Genomic DNA, 16,790 nt, shown 5'->3' with positions numbered 1-16,790 from the left:
AATTTTTTTCTCAGCTTGTTTCTCTTTTGTGTACAGGAAGGCTACTGATTTATTTGAGTTAATTTTATACCCAGCCACTTTGCTGAAGTTGTCTATCAGCTTTAGTAGTTCTCTGGTGGAACTTTTGGGATCACTTAAATATACTATCATATCATCTGCAAATAGTGATATTTTGACTTCTTCTTTTCCGATCTGTATCCCCTTGACCTCCTTTTGTTGTCTGATTGCTCTGGCTAGAACTTCAAGAACTATATTGAATAAGTAGGGAGAGAGTGGGCAGCCTTGTCTAGTCCCTGATTTTAGTGGGATTGCTTCAAGTTTCTCTCCATTTAGTTTAATGTTAGCAACTGGTTTGCTGTATATGGCTTTCACTATGTTTAGGTATGGGCCTTGAATTCCTATTCTTTCCAGGACTTTTATCATGAAGGGGTGTTGAATTTTGTCAAATGCTTTCTCAGCATCTAATGAAATGATCATGTGGTTCTGTTCTTTCAGTTTGTTTATATAATGGATCACGTTGATGGTTTTCCGTATATTAAACCATCCCTGCCTGCCTGGTATGAAGCCTACTTGATCATGGTGGATGATTGTTTTGATGTGCTCTTGGATTCGGTTTGCCAGAATTTTATTGAGTATTCTTGCATCGATATTCATAAGGGAAATTGGTCTGAAGTTCTCTTTCTTTGTTGGGTCTTTGTCTGGTTTAGGTATGAGTAATTGTGGCTTCATAGAAGGAATTCGGTAGTGATCCATCTGTTTCAATTTTGTGGAATAGTTTGGATAATATTGGTACGAGGTCTTCTATGAAGGTCTGATAGAATTCTGCACTAAACCCGTCTGGACCTGGGCTCTTTTTGGTTGGGAGACGTTTAATGACTGCTTCTATTTCCTTAGGAGTTATGGGGTTGTTTAACTGGTTTATCTGTTCCTGATTTAACTTCGGTACCTGGTATCTGTCTAGGAAATTGTCCATTTCTTGCAGATTTTCAAGTTTTGTTGAATATAGGCTTTTATAGTAAGATCTGATGATTTTATGAATTTCCTCTGAATCTGTAGTTATGTCTCCCATTTCATTTCTGATTTTGTTAATTTGGATACACTCTCTGTGTCCTCTCATTAGTCTGGCTAAGGGCTTATCTATCTTGTTGATTTTCTCAAAGAACCAACTTTTGGTTCCGTTGATTCTTTCTATGGTCCTTTTTGTTTCTACTTGGTTGATTTCAGCTCTGAGTTTGATTATTTCCTGCCTTCTACTCCTCCTGGGTGTATTTACTTCTTTTTGTTCTAGAGCTTTTAGGTGTGCTGTCAAGCTGGTGACATATGCTCTTTCCTGTTTCTTTTATTAGACACTCAGCGCTATGAGTTTTCCTCTTAGCACAGGTTTCATTGTGTCCCATAAGTTTGGGTATGTTGTACCTTCATTTTCATTAAATTCTAAGAAGTCTTTAATTTCTTTCTTTATTTCTTCCTTGACCAGGTTATCATTGAGTAGAGCATTGTTCAATTTCCACGTATATGTGGGCATTCTTCCCTTATTGTTATTGAAGACCAGTTATAGGCCGTGGTGGTCCGATAGCATGCATGGGATTATTTCTATCTTTCTGTACCTGTTGAGGCCTGTTTTTTGACCAATTATATGGTCAATTTTGGAGAAAGTACCATGAGGAGCTGAGAAGAAGGTATATCTTTTTGCTTTAGGCTAGAATGTTCTATAAATATCTGTTAAGTCCATTTGGTTCATGACTTCTCTTAGTCTGTCTATGTCTCTGTTTAATTTCTGTTTCCATGATCTGTCCATTGATGAGAGTGGGGTGTTGAAGTCTCCTACTATTATTGTGTGAGGTGCAATGTGTGTTTTGAGCTTTAGTAAGGTTTCTTTTACGTATGTAGGTGCCCTTGTATTTGGGGCATAGATATTTAAGATTGAGAGTTCATCTTGGTGGATTTTTCCTTTGATGAAGATGAAGTGTCCTTCCTTATCTTTTTTGATGATTCTTTTCTTTTTCTAAGAGGGAGATCAACCACCCAAGTCCTGACAAAGCTTCAGGAAGAACTGGAGGTACTCACCCTGGCCGTGTGCCTTAGCCATTAAGCTGTCCCAATTCCTGCTCCCAGCTGTCCCTATGGAGATGGCCATTCTTCTCCTCCTCTTTGGGGGCTTCTGGGCCCAGGTGGTGAGCCAAGAAAATCTGCAGAATATGCCGATGATGCCATTTACTCTGCATAGCAAGTCCCCAAGTACCACTGAAGCCTTGAGTACCAACTCATCAATCGCTATGTTGCCAGGGCAGTGGACCCAAAGGAGCGTTTCAGCCCCTGGGGCAGACCCCAGTCCCACCTTCCTCGACTCCCTTGGGAACTCCAGAATTGTTTTCTTTTGAGACACTAGCTGGTACCAGCAGGAGTACTCAGTACCTGAGCCTACAACCTCTCAGGACATTTATAACACGGAATTATCAATACTAGTTCAAAAATTATCAGATGTAGTTAGTAACTCTCCTCTCACCATAACTAATCCTGTGACAAACATAACTGTGGCATCTACCTCTTTAGAAACCTTTAAAGGGACCAGTGCACCTCGGGTGACTGTGACAACGAGCTCTACCATGGCCAGTGGACCCTCTGTGGCTAGAACTGTAAGCTCCAAGACCAGTGGCCCTCCAGTCTCTATGGCTATTGGTGGCACCCAAGGCTCTGGTACAAAAATATCCAGGTCTACCCCAAATCCCATAACCACCATGTCACCACGCCAAGGAGTAAGTGGAATGTGGCTGCTCCCCATGCTCATTGCCTTGGTGGTGGTTGTGGCCCTCATGACGGTACTGTTGCTGTGGTACCAGAGGCAGAAGCGAAGGCTCCTGAGCAGAGGTGGAAAATGAAATTGGGTGATGGATGCCTGGGCTGGGCTAGCCCCGATTCCTGATAAAGAGGCCACAACCGGATCATGAACAGGGTGCAACAAGTGCTCTGGAGAACCGGAGACGGACAGCTGGGGCAGGGGCCCAACCTCTCCACTTTCTTCAGCAGATGGAAGTCTAGCCAGGGCTCCTTAGAAGAGCTGAAATCTGGGAAGGATCTAAACCTGAAGGGGGAGAAAGAGCCTCTGGTAGGCAGTGAGGACAAAGCTGTGGAAACCCCAACTTCTGACAAGCCACAAGACAAAGACGGGGCTGCACCTCAATCCCTATGAGTAGCTGTATTCACCTAGTGTGCTCCTTAACCTCAAATCTGTTGTCAGCTGCCTCACACTCTGCATTTGTGAATATTTGTGGACCAAATCTATTTGTTCATTCATTATTCAGCCATTCATTCCCCCCAACCCCCGCTGTTTTCCACCTCCCCTTCCTCCGTGCTCCCTTTGAATCTCCACAAGGATAAGCTTAGTTGACCCCCATTTTCCAAGGATCCCCCTTGGAATGCTGGGAACTGACCAGAAGAATGAAAACTCCAGAGGAGGGCATTATGACATATAAACACCCCCACCCCACCCTCAGCAGGGGCCCCCTGAGGACTGCTTCTCAACTATCATTTGCTTTGGGGAAAGCTTAGAGTCTGGATGTAGCCATCCAGTTTGCCCTTGGGTGAATTGTGACCTGTGACTTTTCCCAGAGCACTCTGATTTTGGGCTGGCTGGTAGCTGCTGGGGGGAGCCTGGCACAGATCAGTCACTTCTCCTGGAGGTAGGGATGAGGAGACTTCCTGGCTCCATGTGGTCCCTGCACCTGCTTTATCCACTCGGAAGTATGGTTTATGTGCAAGACAGGACAATTTAGATGATGGCTGTGAACAGTAATGGTGAGTACAGACCATGGAGAGAGCAGGGGAGATTCTGGTGAGTTCAAAGGGAGGGGCACGGGAGCTGCTGTGCTCTCGGATCCCCTCATTGTGCTCAGACAGGGTACAGCTGAAAACCTAAGTTTGTCTGTAGTCCCCAAAAGAACGCAAACGTGATGGGGACTAGAGGTCTACATACTTGTGCCATCAAGAATGAGTTCTTCAGCTAAGCTACCACAGTCTTTCCTCAAAGGCTCCTTCAGACCAGCACTGGCCACACCCACACCTTGCACACAGCAACAGGCACACATGCAAGAAGGTGGAGAAGAGTCAGCCCCATGCAGGGACTGGGTGGTGCAAAACCAGTGCTTTTGATTCCTTCCCTACAGGCTCAATTTGTCCAGTTCCTCTGAAGTCCTTTCCATCTCTGGACTAAGAGACGGAAAGACAGGCTCACGGGGTGGGACATGGATGCCCTAAGGGTCTCGAAAGGGGACAGACCACAATTTTCCTCTTTCTGACTCTGATACCAGCCTGGCTCGTAGTCCAAACGTGGTTACTGGAAGAGCTGTGTAAGGGGAGGTTGTTGAGTCAGAGGACACTGTCCTTGAGAACAGTCTGACCTACAAAAAGAGATGTGTGTGTGGGGCTCTGTGTGGCCTGGGTGGAAAAGGGGAAGGTGGGAGGGAGGGGAAAAGGAGTGGAAAGGGACGTGGATCCTCTGCCACCACATCATCATCTCCTTCCCAGTCTGTGGGAAGGGGAAGGGCCAAGTTGAGCACACCTGCCCCACACCAAACCCATTTCTTACTGCTCAAGAGGCGCTAGATGCACACTGCAGCTGGACAGGGAGCCACTGCCTCTCCCATATACTGGGAGATATCCCTTTCTGTCTGGGTCTACCCCTGCTCATCTACTTGGTTTCCCATCCTCTGGGTCAGTGAGCACACTGGCAGTGGATCCACCCCTCATGGATCAGAGCCAGGGGAACAAATGGGAACTCCATGTGAGGGCCCCAGACATGGTGGGCAGGTGGTGCTGGATGCACTCTGGGCCCTTTCTATGGATTGGATCTCCCCAGCTACAGTGGACATCATGGACGCACTCAGGTAACCTGGTAGGCTCCAGTGTACTCTGAAGTAGCCATCAACCTGTATAGCTTGTTGGATCCAGGAGAACACAGGAAGGGGGTTCCCCCAACTCTCTCCCCTCCACAATCCTGCAGGCATAGGATGTGTCAAGCTGCTTGTACTTGTTTTCCCTGGCTTAGTCCCTACTCTGGGCCTTGGTATTCTGTGCAGCCCCTCTCCTTGGCCAACAGCTAAGAGCAAACTTACAACAGGAGCGAATCAGAGGAATCCAATGGTTTTATTAAAAGAGGACACAGTAAAGGCTCATGGTGAGTGTTGATGTGAAGTGAATTCTTCCCAGTGAGCAGAATGTCAAAGTGAAGAAATTCAATGAAGGACAGGAATATGGGAAGAACTATGACTCTCTTAAGATAGAATCCTCATTTAATCTGTGACACACATGGTTGAATGAACCAGATTCCCACTGTCTCTACCTACTATCCCTCAAAACCCCATCCAAGGGAACAAGCTAGGCTGGATTAGCAGGGAATGAAGCCCCTGTTGAGCTTGACTCTAGTCTAGCATGGTGAAGAGACATGAGAACAGTGCAATAAGTAGAAGACCTCTGATGCTCTCTGGTTCCCTGGGAGGGGTCAGGGTGAGCTCCACCAGCCTCACAGACTACAGTGAAATGCTACTTCTCATCATTTTCCACTGACCCAGGGAGACAGGGGTGGCTTGAGCCATGAGTGGTTCTCACTTCTGGCACCAAGTGTCTGTCACACATATTGTATGCTATAGCCCATTCTGGGAACAGTGCCATGTTCATCGTTTGACTGGGGAGTTACACTTGTCAAACAGTAATGCAGGTGTCCTACAGCGAACTCACAGATGACGGAAACTATCCTTAAATGTTGCTTTACCATGATTTTCATTACACATACAAACCATGAAAGCAGGGCATGAAGATCCTTCTGAATTTTTGGTTTTTAAGTAGGAATTGTCAGAAAAGTTACCACAGGAATAACTGCCTTCTGGAAGATAAGTGTTCATAGTAACAGTTTTATTGACCCTGCAATGTCTGCCGTTCTTGTGATTTTGAAGCAGAATTCACCTAGGGTTGGATTGTTGACCCAGCAATAGGGAATGTGAGCTGGATTAGAACATCATGAGACAGATTCGTTTTACCTACTGATTATGTGCATTTTGCCTTTGAATCCTGCTCAGTATGAGAGGAACAATATGTTCAGACATTTGGAGTGTATACTCCACTGAGAAGACAATGAGCAAGACTACCACTTGTAGAATTATGACTTAAGGCCCCTAAGTTGAAATTCCACTGATGCAGGGCTGTAAAATGGAGCCAAAGACCCTCAGTTAGCCCTGGATAGCCAGGTCTGGTCTATACCTGCTGCAGGTGCCATCGCATTCCCACAAGGTGGTGGGTCCCTGTTGTGTGCTGGCACAGGTGTCCAGTGTGTAAAGACACTCATCCTCTGAAACATCGTGTGCTAATGCATGTGTGTGTAGAATCTGGAGCTAAATCATTCCAAGATGACCTGCTTCTGTGACAGGGATTCATATATAGCAGAACAGTTCACTTACTTTGTCTCTTGAAAGTCATTGGTCAACACAAGGTTTCTTTGCCTCCGACATCTCAATGTTCACAGTCGATCGGTGGCTTTTGATGCTTTTCAAACCTGACCTGGGGGCACGCTGTCATTGACTTGCCTCTCCAGGTATGACACTGGGGACAGAATCTCTCTCTCTCTCTCTCTCTCTCTCTCTCTCTCTCTCTCTCTCTCTCTCTTTCCTCCTCCATATCCTAATGATGGCTTCTCCAATTCTTCCTCATGGGGGTTGATTGATGGCCCACTCTTTTCTGTCACTAGTCCCACCTCCTTCCCCTGTCATTCTTCGCCTGAGGAAGGTGGGAAGTGGTAGGGGATTACATAATGTGGTCATTGGTACATTTATCATGTGCATGAGTCTACCACATGACATTCCTATGATACCCAGGCATGTCCTCTCAGAGAGTGGTGGTTGAAGGACAGAGGGGGAGGGGATCTAGGTCTCTCCTGCAATTCAGCACATGACCTGTGAACTGAGCTCACATTTTCTCTCTCTCCCAAACAGTAGAGTTTCTTATCCCTTCTGGCCTGGGAATAACTCAAGGTATTGGGGACACAGGGCCAATTCCCGGCCTGGAGGGCTTTGGTTCTCATGGTTGCGGTGTGCTCACATGACTGAATCATTCTTCCACCCCAAGATCAACCATATGTCTGACTTGACTTTATTTTTATATTCAGTGAGGTCATCTAATTGCCTGCTTTTTCTTTTCTTTTCTTTTTCTAAGAGGGAGATCAACTGCCCCAGTCCTGACAAAGCTTCAGGAAGAACTGGAGGTACTCGCCCTGGCCGTGTGCCTTAGCCATTAAGCTGGTCCCAACTCCTGCTCCCAGCTGTCGCTATGGAGATGGCCGTGCTTCTCCTCCTCTTTGGGGGCTTCTGTGCCCTGGTGGTGAGCCAAGAAAATCTGCAGAATATGCGGATGTTGCCATTTACTCTGCATAGCATGTCCTCAAGTACCTCTGAAGCCTTGAGTACCAACTCATCAATCGCTATGTTGCCAGGGAGAGTGGACCCAAAGGAGAGTATCAGCCCCTGGAAGCAGACCCCAGTCCCAGCTTCCTCGACCCCCTTGGGAGCTCCAGAATTGTTTTCTTTTGAGACACCAGCTGATACCAGCAGGAGCACCCCAGTAACTGAGCCTACAACCTCTCAAGACATTTACAACACGGAATTATCAATGCTGTTTAAAAAATTATCAGATGTACTTAATGACCCTCCTGTCACCATAACTAATCCTGTGACAAACAAAACTGCGGCATCTACCTCTTTAGAAACCTTTAAAGGGACTAGTGCACCTCCCGAGACTGAGACAAGAAGGTCTACCATACACATACGGTCCTCTGTGGCTATAACTGTAAGATCCAAGGCCAGTCATCCTCCAGTCACTATGGCTATTGGTGGCACCCCAGGCTCCAGTATAAAAAATTCCACAACTACCCCAAATGCCACAACCACCATGTCACCACGCCAAGGATTTAGTGGCATGTAGCTGCACCCCATGGTCATTTCCTTGGTGGTGGTTTTGGCCCTCATTATGGTACTGTGGCTGTGGCACCAGAGGCAGAAGCAAAGGACACTGAGCAGATTGGAATACTAAATAGGATGATGGATGCCTGGGCTGGGCCAGACCGGGTTCCTGATGAAGAGGCCACAACCGGATCATGAACAGGGAGCAACAAGTGCTCTGGAACACCGGAGTCAGACGGGTGTGGGTAGCGGCCCAACCTCTCCACTTTCTTCAGCAGATGGAAGTCTAGCCAGGGCTCCTTAGAAGAGCTGAAACCTGGGAAGGATCCAAACCTGAAGGAGGAGAAAGAGCCTCTGGTAGGCAGTGAGGACAAAGCTATGGAAACCCCAACTTCTGACAAGCCACAAGTAAAAGATGGGGCTGCACCTCAATCCCAATGAGTAGCTGTATTCACCTAGTCTGCTCCTTAACCCCAAATCTGTTGTCAGCTGCCTCACACTCTGCATTTGTGAATATTTGTGGACCAGATCCATTTGTTCATTCATTATTCAGCCGTTCATCCCCCCTCCAAACCCTGCTGTTTTCCACCTCCCCTTCCCCCGTGCTCCCTTTGAATCTTCACAAGGATAAGCTTAGTTGACCCCCATTTTCCCAGGATCCCCCTTGGAATGCTGGGATCTGACCAGAAGAATGAAAACTCCAGAGGACCACACTATCACATATACACACTCCCACCCCTACCCCCAGCAGGGGACCCTGAGGACTGCTTCTCAACTACCATTTGCTTTGGGGACAGCTTAGAGTCTGGATGTAGCCATCCAGGTTGCCCTTGGGTGAACTTTGACCTGTGACTTTTCCCAGAGCACTCTGATTTTGGGCTGGCTGGTAGCTGCTGCAGGGAGCCTGCTAGAGATCAGTCACTTCTCCTGGAGGTAGGGATGAGGAGACTTCCTGGCTCCATGTGGTCCCTGCACCTGCTTTGTCCACTCGGAAGTATGGCTTATGTGCAAGACAGGACAATTTAGATGATGGCTGTGAACAGTACTAGTGAGTATAGACCATGGGGAGAGCAGGGGAGATGCTGGTGAGTTCACAGGGAGGGGCACGGGAGCTGCTGTGCTCTCAGATCCCCTCATTGTGCTCACAAAGTGTACAGCTGAAAACCTAAGTTTGTCTGTAGTCCCCAAAAGAATGCAAACGTGACGGGGACTAGAGGTCTACATACTTGTGCCATCAAGAATGAGTTCTTCAGCTAAGCTACCATAGCCTTTCCTCAAAGGCTCCCTCAGACCAGCACATGCCACACCCACACCTTGCACACACCAACAGGCACACATGCAAGAAGGTGGAGAAGAGTCAGCCCCATGCAGGGACTGGGTGGTGCAAAACCAGTGCTTTTGATGCGTTCCCCACAGGTTCACGTTGTCCAGTTTCTCTGAAGTCCTTCCCATCTCTGGACGAAGAGCCGAAAAGACAGGCTCAGGGGGTGGGACATGGATGCCCTAAGGGTCTCGAGAGAGGACAGAGCACAATTGTGCTGTTTCTGACTCTGATTCTAGCCCAGCTCGTGGTCCAAACGTGGTTGCTGGAAGAGCTGTGTAAGAGGAAGTTGTTGAGTGAGAGGACACTGTCCTTGAGAACAGTCTGACCTACAAAAAGAGATGTGTGTGAGCGGCTGTGTGTGGCCTGAGTGGAAAAGGGAAAGGTGGGAGGTTGGGGACAAGGAGTGCAGAGGGCCATGGATCATCTGCCACCACATCATCGTCTCCTGCCCAAGTCTGTGGGAAGAGGAAGGGCCTAGTTGTGCACACCTGAGCCACACCGAACCCATTTCTTACTGCTCAAGAGGTGCTAGATGCACACTGCAGCTGGACTGGGAGCCACTGCCTCTCCCATATACTGGGAGATCTCCCCTTTCTGTCTGGGTCTACCCCCGCTCATCTACTTGGATTCCCATCCTCTGGGTCAGTGAGCACACTGGCAGTGGGTCCACCCCTCATGGATCAGAGCCAGGGGAACAAATGAGAACTCCATGTGAGGGCCCCAGACATGGTGGGCAGGTGGTGCTGGATGCACTCTGGGCCCTTTCTATGGACTGGAACTCCCCAGCTACAGTGGACATCATGGACACACTCAGGTAGCCTGGTAGGCTCCAGTGTACTCTGAAGTAGCCATCAACCTGTATAGCTTGTTGGGTTCCAGGAGAACACAGGAAGGGGCTTCCCCTAACTCTCTCCCCTCCACAATCCTGCAAGTGTACGATGTGTCAAGCCTCTTGCACTTGTTTTCCCTTGCTGGGTCCCTGCTCTGGGCCTTGGTATTCTGTGCAGCCCCTCTCCTTGGCCAACAGCTAAGAGCAAACTTACAACAGGAGCGAATCAGAGGAATCCAATGGTTTTATTAAAAGAGGACACAGTAAAGGCTCATGGTGAGTGTTGATGTGAAGTGATTTCTTCCCAGTGAGCAGAATGTCAAAGTGAAGAAATTCAATGAAGGACAGGAATATGGGAAGAACTATGACTCTCTTAAGATAGAATCCTCATTTAATCTGTACACACATGGATGGATGAACCAGATTCCCACTGTCTCTACCTACTATCCAAAAACCCCATCCAAGGGAACAAGCTAGGCTGGATTAGCAGGGAATGAAGCCCCTGTTGAGCTTGACTCTAGTCTAGCATGGTGAAGAGACATGAGAACAGTGCAATAAGTAGAAGACCTCTGATGCTCTCTGGTTCCCTGGGAGGGGTCAGGGTGAGGTCCACCAGCCTCACAGACTACAGTGAAATGCTACTTATCATCATTTTCCACTGACCCAGGGAGACAGGGGTGGCTTGAGCCATGAGTGGTTCTCACTTCTGGCACCAAGTGTCTGTCACACATATTGTATGCTATGGCCCATTCTGGGAACAGTGCCATGTTCATAGTTTGACTGGGGAGTTACACTTGTCAAACAGTAATGCAGATGTCCTACAGCGAACTCGCAGATGACAGAAACTATCCTTAAAGCTTGCTCTACCATGATTTTCATTACACATACAAACCATGAAAGCAGGGCATTAAAATCCTTCTGAATTTTGGGTTTTTAAGTAGGAATTGTCAGAAAAGTTACCACAGGAATAACTGCCTTCTGGAAGATAAGTGTTCATAGTAACAGTTTTATTGACCCTGCAATGTCTGCTGTCCTTGTGATTTTGAAGCAGGATTCACCTAGGGTTGGATTGTTGACCCAGTAATAGGGAATGTGAGCTGGATTAGAACATCATGAGACAGATTCGTTTTACCTACTGATTATGTGCTTTTTGCCTTTGAATTCTGCTCAGTATGAGAGGAAGAATATGTTCAGACATTTGGTGTGTATGCTCCACTGAGAAGACAATGAGCAAGACTACCACTTGTAGAATTATGACTTAAGGCCCCTTAGTTGAAATTCCACCCATGCAGGGCTGTAAAATGGAGCCAAAGACCCTCAGTTAGCCCTGGATAGCCAGGTCTGGTCTATACCTGCTGGAGGTGCCATCGCATTCCCACAAGGTGGTGGGTCCCTGTTGTGTTGGGGCACAGGTGTCCAGTGTGGAAAGACACTCATCCTCTGAAACATCATGTGCTAGAAACGAGAAAGACCTTTCATCCATCATGCTAATGCATGTTTGTGTAGAATCTGGAGCTAAACCATTCCAAGATGACCTGCTTCTGTGACAGGGATTCATATATAGCAGAACAGTTCACTTACATTGTCTCTTGAAAGTCATCTGTCAACACAAGGTTTCTTTTCTTCAGACATCTCAATGCTCACAGTTGATAGGTGGCATTTGATGCTTTTCAAACCTGTCCTGGGGGCCTGCTGTCATTGACTTGCCTCACCAGGTATGACATGGGGACAGAGCCTCTCTCTCTCTCTCTCTCTCTCTCTCTCTCTCTCTCTCTCTCTCTCTCTCTCTCTCTCGCCTCCTCCATATCCTAATGATGGCTTCTCCACCTCATCCTCCTGGGGTTGATTGATGGCCCACTGTTTTCTGTCACTAGTCCCACCTCCTTCCCCTGTCATTCTTTGCCTGAGGAAGGTTGGAAATGGCAGGGGATTACATAATGTGGTCCTTGGTACATTTATCATGTGCATGAGTCTACCACATGACATTCCTAGGATACCCAGGCATGTCCTCTCAGAGAGTGGTGGTGGAAGGACAGAGGGGGAGGGGATCTAGGTCTCTCCTGCAATTCAGCACATGACTTGTGAACTGAGCTCACATTTTCTTTCTCTCCCAAACAGTAGAGTTTCTTATCCCTTCTGGCCTGGGAATAACTCAAGGTATTGGGGACACAGGGCCAATTCCAGGCCTGGAGGGCTTTGGTTCTCATGGTTGCAGTGTGCTCACATGACTGAATCATTCTTCCACCCCAAGATCAACCAGTCAGACGATCTTGACTTTATCTTTATATTCAGTGAGGTCATCTGATTGCCTGCTTTTTCTTTTCTTTTCTTTTTCTAAGAGGGAGATCAACCGCCCCAGTCCTGACAAAGCCTCAGGAAGAACTGGAGGTACTCGCCCTGGCTTTGTTCCTTAGCCATTAAGCTGGTCCCAACTCCTGCTCCCAGCTGTTGCTATGGAGATGGACTTGCTTGTCCTCCTCTTTGGGGGTTCTGGGCCCAGGTGGTAAGCCAAGAAAATCTGCACAATATGACAATGCTGCCATTTTCTCTGCATAGCAAGTCCCCAATCGCTATGCTGCCAGGGACAGTGGACCCAAAGGAGAGTATCAGCCCTTGGAGGCAGACCCCAGTCCCAGCTTCCTTGACCCCCTTGGGAACTGCAGAATTGTATTCTTTTGAGACACCAGCTGGTACCAGCAGGATGACCCCAGTACCTGAGCCTATAAACTCTCAGGACATTTCCACCAACGCATTTTCAATACTGCTTCAAAAAATTATCAGATCTAGCGAGTGACCCTCCTGTCACCATAACTAATCCTTAATTTAACAGAACTGTGGCATCTACTTCTTTAGACACCTTTATAGGGACCAGTGCACATCCCGAGATTGTGACAACAAGCTCTACCATGGCCAGTGGACCCTCTGTGGCTATAACTATAAGCTCCAAGACCAGTGGCCCTCCAGTCACTATAGCTATTGGTGGCACCCCAGGCTCGGGTAAAAAACTATCCATGTCTACCCCAAATCCCATAACCACCTTGTCACCACAAGAAGGATTAATTGGCATGTGGCTGCTCTCCCTGTTCATTGCCCTGTGGTGGTTTTGGCGCTCATTATGGTACTTCGGCTGTGGCACCGGAGGCAGAAGGGAAGGACCCTGAGCAGAGGTGGAAAACGAAATTGGGTGATGGATGCTTGGGCTGGGCCAGCTGGGTTCTTGATGAAGAGGACACAACTGAATCAGGAACAGGGCTCAACATGTGCTCTGGAACACCGGAGTCAGACGGTTGTGGGTAGCGGCCCAACCTCTCCACTTTCTTCAGCAGATGGAAGTCTAGCCAGGGCTCCTTAGAAGAGCTGAAACCTGGGAAGGATCCAAACCTGAAGGAGGAGAAAGAGCCTCTGGTAGGCAGTGAGGACAAAGCTGTGGAAACCCCAACTTCTGACAAGCCACAAGTCAAAGATGGGGCTGTACCTAAATCCCAATGAGTAGCTGTATTCAACTAGTCAGCTCCTTAACCCCAAATCCTGTTGTCAGCTACCTCACACTCTGCATTTGTGAATATTTGTGGACCAGATCCATTTGTTCATTCATTATTCAGCCATTCAACCCCCTCAAACCCCGCTGTTTTCCACCTCCCCTTCCTCTGTGCTCCCTTTGAATCTCCACAAGGAAAAGCTTAGTTGACCCCCATTTTCCAAGGATCCCCCTTGGAATGCTGGGATCTGACCAGAAGAATGAAATCTCTGGAGGAGGGCATTATGACATATACAAACCCCCACCCACCCCCCCAGCAGGGGCCCCCTGAGGACCGCTTCTGAACTATCATTTGCTCTGGGGACAGCTTAGAGTCTGGATGTAGCCATCCAGTTTGCCCTTGGGTGAACTGTGACCTGTGACTTTTCCCAGAGCACTCTGATTTTGGGCTGGCTGGTAGCTGCTGCGGGGAGCCTGCTAGAGATCAGTCACTTCTCCTGGAGGTAGGGATGAGGAGACTTCCTGGCCCCATGTGGTCCCTGCACCTGCTTTGTCCACTCAGTAGTATGGTTTATGTGCAAGATAAGATAATTTAGATGTTGGCTGTGAACAGTACTGGTGAGTATAGACCATGGAGAGAGCAGGGGAGATGCTGGTGAGTTCACAGGGAGGGGCACGGGAGCTGCTGTGCTCTCGGATCCCCTCATTGTGCTCAGAAAGGGTACAGCTGAAAACCTAAGTTTGTCTGTAGTCCCCAAAAGAATGTAAACGTGATGGGGACTAGAAGTCTACATACTTGTGCCTTCAAGAATGAGTTCTTCAGCTAAGCTACCACAGCCTTTCCTCAAAGGCTCCCTCAGACCAGCACACACCACACCCATACCTTGCACACAGCAACAGGCACACATGCAAGAATGTGGAGAAGAGTCAGCCCCATGCAGGGACTGGGTGGTGCAAAACCAGTGCTTTTGATGCGTTCCCCAAAGGCTCACTTTGTCCAGTTCCTCTGAAGTCCTTCCCATCTCTGGACTAAGAGACAGAAAGACAGGCTCAGGGGGTGGGACATGGATGCCCTAAGGGTCTCGAGAGGGGACAGAGCACAATTGTGCTGTTTCTGACTCTGATGCCAGCCGGTCTCGTGGTCCAAACTTGGTTGCTGTAAGAGCTGTGTAAGGGGAGGTTGTTGAGTGAGAGGACACTGTCCTTGAGAAGAGTCTGACCTACAAAAAGAGATGTGTGTGTGGGGCTGTGTGTGGCTGGGTGGAAAAGGGGAACATGGGAGGGAGGGGACAAGGAGTGGAAAGGGACGTGGATCATCTGCCACCACATCATCGTCTCCTTCCCAAGTCTGTGGGAAGAGGAAGGGCCAAGTTGAGCACACCTGCGCCACACCAAACCCATTTCTTACTGCTCACGAGGCACTAGATGCACACTGCAGCTGGACAGGGAGCCACTGCCTCTCCCATATACTGGGAGATCTCCCCTTTCTGTCTGGGTCTACCCCCGCTCATCTACTTGGATTCCCATCCTCTGGGTCAGTGAGCACACTGGCAGTGGGTCCACCCCTCATGGATCAGAGCCAGGGGAACAAATGAGAACTCCATGTGAGGGCCCCAGACATGATGGGCATGTGGTGCTGGATGCAATCTGGGCCCTTTCTATGGATTGGATCTCCCCAGCTACAGTGCACATCATGGACACACTCAGTTAGCCTGGTAGGGTCCAGTGTACTCTGAAGTAGCCATCAACCTGTATAGCTTGTTGGATCCAGGAGAACACAGGAAGGGGGTTCCCCCAACTCTCTCCCCTCTACAATCCTGCAAGCATACGATGTGTCAAGCTGCTTGCATTTCTTTTCCTTTGCTGGGTCCCTACTCTGGGCCTTGGTATTCTGTGTAGCCCCTCTCCTTGGCCAACAGCTAAGAGCAAACTTAGAACAGGAGCAAATCAGAGGAATCCAATGGTTTAATTAAAGAAGACCCAGTAAAGGCTCATGGTGAGTGTTGATGTGAAGTGATTTCTTCCCAGTGAGCAGAATGTCAAAGTGAAGAAATTCAATGAAGCAGAGAAATATGGGAATAACTATGACTCTCTTAAGATAGGATCCTCATTTAATCTGTACATACATGGATGGATGAACAAGATTCCCACTGTCTCTACCTACTATCCCTCAAAACCCCATCCACGGGTACAAGCTAGGCTGAATTAGCAGGGAATGAAGCCCCTGTTGAGCTTGACTCTAGTCTAGCATGGTGAAGAGACATGAGAACAGTGCAATAAGTAGAAGACCTGTGATGCTCTCTGGTTCCCTGGGAGGGGTCAGGGTGAGGTCCACCAGCCTCACAGACTACAGTGAAATGCTACTTCTCATCATTTTCCACTGACCCAGGGAGATAGGGGTGGCTTGAGCCATGAGTGGTTCTCACTTCTGGCACCAAGTGTCTGTCACACATATTGTATGCTATGGCCCATTCTGGGAACAGTGCCATGTTCATAGTTTGACTAGGGAGTTACACTTGTCAAACAGTAATGCAGGTGTCCTACAGCGAACTCACAGATGACAGAAACTATCCTTAAAGGCTGCTCTACCATGATTTTCATTACACATACCAACCATGAATGCAGGGCATTAAAATCCTTCTGAATTTTTGGTTTTTAAGTAGGAATTGTCAGAAAAGTGACCACAGGAATAACTGCCTTCTGGAAGGAAAATGTTCAGGTGACATAGTTTTATTGACCCTGCAATGTCTGCTGTTCTTGTGATTTTGAAGCAGGATTCACCTAGGGTTGGATTGTTGACCCAGTAATAGGGAATGTGAGCTGGATTAGAACATCATGAGACAGATTCGTTTTACCTACTGATTATGTGCATTTTGCCTTTGAATTCTGCTCAGTATGAGAGGAACAATATGTTCAGACATTTGGAGTGTATGCTCCACTGAGAAGACAATGAGCAAGACTACCACTTGTAGAATTATGACTTAAGGCCCCTAAGTTGAAATTCCACCGATGCAGGGCTGTAAAATGGAGCCAAAGACCCTCAGTTAGCCCTGGATAGCCAGGTCTGGTCTATACCTGCTGGAGGTGCCATCGCATTCCCACAAAGTGGTGGGTCCCTGTTGTGTTGGGGCACAGGTGTCCAGTGTGGAAAGACACTCATCCTCTGAAACATCGTGTGCTAGAAATGAGACAGACCTTTCATCCATCATGCTAATG

The 16,790-nt window shown here is 48.0% G+C and overlaps 3 pseudogenes; all 3 read left to right on the top strand.

Moving 5' to 3' along the window:
- The first annotated feature begins 2,129 nt into the window (after window positions 1-2,129).
- On the top strand, window positions 2,130-3,269 carry LOC148002222 (leukosialin-like; annotated as a pseudogene).
- A 3,949-nt stretch (window positions 3,270-7,218) lies between these two features.
- On the top strand, window positions 7,219-8,470 carry Spn-ps2 (sialophorin, pseudogene 2; annotated as a pseudogene).
- A 4,079-nt stretch (window positions 8,471-12,549) lies between these two features.
- On the top strand, window positions 12,550-13,585 carry Spn-ps7 (sialophorin, pseudogene 7; annotated as a pseudogene).
- Window positions 13,586-16,790: the final 3,205 nt, after the last annotated feature.

The sequence above is a fragment of the Rattus norvegicus genome, chromosome 12 (assembly GCF_021556685.1).
Source record: "Rattus norvegicus strain SHRSP/BbbUtx chromosome 12, alternate assembly SHRSP_T2T, whole genome shotgun sequence".
NCBI lineage: Eukaryota > Metazoa > Chordata > Mammalia > Rodentia > Muridae > Rattus > Rattus norvegicus.
Note: the sequence above shows the minus strand (reverse complement) of the source record. Positions and strands in the feature narration are given on the sequence as shown.